Consider the following 3,027-nt stretch of genomic DNA (forward strand, 5'->3'; position numbering starts at 1 on the left):
TTCAGCTAGAAACCTGAGAATTTAGAATGACCTGTCTTGCATTGCAAAAGTCAGACTTCCCACAAAGATCTGTTGAATTAATGAATAAATGAGTGAATGGATATGCTTAAAGCTGAGTGCAATAAACTAACTGGAAAGAAAACACACTGTCTCCATTTGTTTGGGCTGCTGTAACAAAATATCATAAACTGGGTGGCTTATAAACAATAAAAATTTATTTTTTACAGTTCTGGAGGCTGGGAAGCCCAAGATCAAGGTGCTGTCAGATTTGGTATTTGGTGAAGCTCTGCCTTCTGGTTCATAGGAAACTCCTTGCCATGTTGTCATGTGTAGAAAGGGCAAGCCAGCTCTCTGGGGCATCTTTTCACAAGGGCACTAATTCCGTTCAAGAGGGCAGCCCCTTCATGACCTAATCACCTCTGAAAGGTCCCACTTCCTAATACTATTATATTGGTTATTAGGTTTCAAAATGAATTTTTTTGGGAGGCACAAACATTCAGACTATAATTCTAACTAATGGGTTTTTTGATATTAGAACTTTGAAATATAGTTATTAATAATAGTTGCTAATTTAATCAATGAATATTTATTGAGCCTCTGATCCTATTGGTCCTAGAGATACTTCAGTAAAGACAAGGCAAAACAAGATATATGTCTTCTCCCCACCCCTAAAATGGAAATATAGGAGATGACATCAGAAGTGATTAATATCTAAGCAGAGAACTAAATCAGGTTCATGTGATGCAGAATAGGATGGACTCTTCAAGGTGATGGCAATTAAGCTGATATTTGAATGATAAGGAGAAAATAGCCATACAAAAGTCAGGAGAATATTATGACAGGCAAAATAAAAAGTTAAGTAAGGAGCCATTAGATTAGAATGTGTTTAATATCTGTGACAGTCATGGTAAAACCAAAGTAGGCCCATGTATCTAGAGGTTAAGGCAATAATCCATAACAGATGGTGGGGTTCGGATCATTTAAGGGCTTTTTAGAAAGGGGATAGGTGGGGTGGTTTTCATCAAACAAGTGGAAGAGTTCAAAAAGAAGATGTCACATATATATGTGCATACATATGATTATTTGTTTGTTTTATCTCTGAATCTGGAGTAATTTTATCCCTGAATCTGGAAAGAATTCCAGGCTGGAAATAAAGACAGTTGAGCCACTACATATACAATAGATACTTGAGTCATGAGGTTCCAGGTTTTAATCTAGAGTGAAAGTGTGATAAAAAGGAAACTGAAAAAAGAAACGGACAAAGAAAGGAAGTCTTCAGAGGAAGCTGAGAAATTGATCACAACCACAAAGTGCAGAAAATATTTGAAGATTTTGATATGTATTTTATTTTTCAATCAGTAATTTTTAAATAAATGACAAAAATTTAAAAATGTCATAATGTTATCTAACTTACATAGTGATTGCTTCTATGGAAAAGTGGGTCAGTGGTTTTGACATATATGTAAATTTATAGGAATTAACAGTATTAGTGACTTTTACTGGGCCATGGGGTTTTGTACATTTTTGAGGAGGATATTCAGAATAACTAAATATTTATTATTATTCAGTTCCTCAATAAATTCAGTTATTCAATAAATAAATATTTTGATTTTGATTTTTAAGTTCCTGCCTAGAAAGAGTCCTTACAATTAGAAGGCCTTCCTGAAAATTTTAATGTCCATTTATTGCTGAATTGGTTTACTTACTTTGATGCAAGATCAAATAAGTTACATAAATGTCAGTAATATTTTCTGATTTAATTTTGAAGTTTTTTATATTGATCAAGAAAATTGATTATTTAAGATAACAGAGAGGGGGACAAGACAGTTTTCCCAATTGTTTAGGTTAATTGTTTAGATGGTTATTTAACTCAGACATGCTAAATAAATTTCATATAGTAAAAGTATTTTAAAATTTAAGCTGATGCTTTAAAAAATCACTTACATGTTAAAATTGGGTAGAAAAAATTAAATAATATTATGGCCAATATTTTCTAATTGAATAATTTTAAATTAAATATAATAACTTTAGTCTTACAGCAATAAGAATTGTTGAGTATTCTCTACTGGTAAAACTTCCAAGTTATTTGTGAGTGGAACCATGAAATATGTTTTCATTTGTTTTCTGTGATGCAAATTGCCATATCACTCACATATTCAAAGTGTATTTTCCCTGTGTCCAGTGTTTTAGTGTAGTTAAGAAACTCCCCAATTTAAAGTAAATGTTCACCCTTTATAAAGAAATAGACTAATTAGGAAGCCAAATTCATCATTTGAACAATATCTGAGCATGTACTACATGTCAGTTTTGGTCATATTTGATCCTAGTAGTGAGCTCACTGGATATTGTGCAATTAGTAACATCACTGACAGAGTATGAGAGAGTCAATTAAGCACGCAGTATTTGAGTATGTACTCTATGTACACAAACTATGATCTTTTGGCATTGTAAAGTCTTCCATGGTATGTGGAGTTGTAAGAGAACTTTCAAGTCATCTAAATTTATACTTCAAAGCATACAGAGGTCTCTTCTGTATCATCCTTGTTGCAGTTCTGCACAAGTTGTGCACATATTGAGTATTAGCAACTGGCAGAAAACTCACTTTTTGGTAGAGTAGCCCATTCTATTGTTGAGTACCTGGACATAGCTTCTGTTAATTGTATCCTCATTTTTTTTGATATGATTGTAAGAGATTTTAGTTTGGTTTTAACTTTTCTTGGTTTATTTTCACATATATCGGAGTTCTCGCCTTCTGAGGAACTTAAAATGTCAATTTTAGCTTGTAACTTTCCAGAAATAGTAACTGTATCTTTCTATTTTAATCAGAATTTAAAAATATATGGAGAAGCACACAAATATTTTTATGCCTTTACAGTGTTCATTTTGTGTATAATTTTAATTTTTCTTTACTTTTTATATTTGTAAAAGGTAATCACTGTATTATGTATATATTTAAAAACATATTTGTATGCTTACATTTATGTCTATGTCTGTAAAGTGACTAAGTCTAATTCCAAGTTCTTGGAA

Source organism: Hylobates moloch, unplaced genomic scaffold (assembly GCF_009828535.3).
Source record: "Hylobates moloch isolate HMO894 unplaced genomic scaffold, HMol_V3 SCAFFOLD_13, whole genome shotgun sequence".
NCBI classification, from domain to species: Eukaryota; Metazoa; Chordata; class Mammalia; order Primates; family Hylobatidae; genus Hylobates; species Hylobates moloch.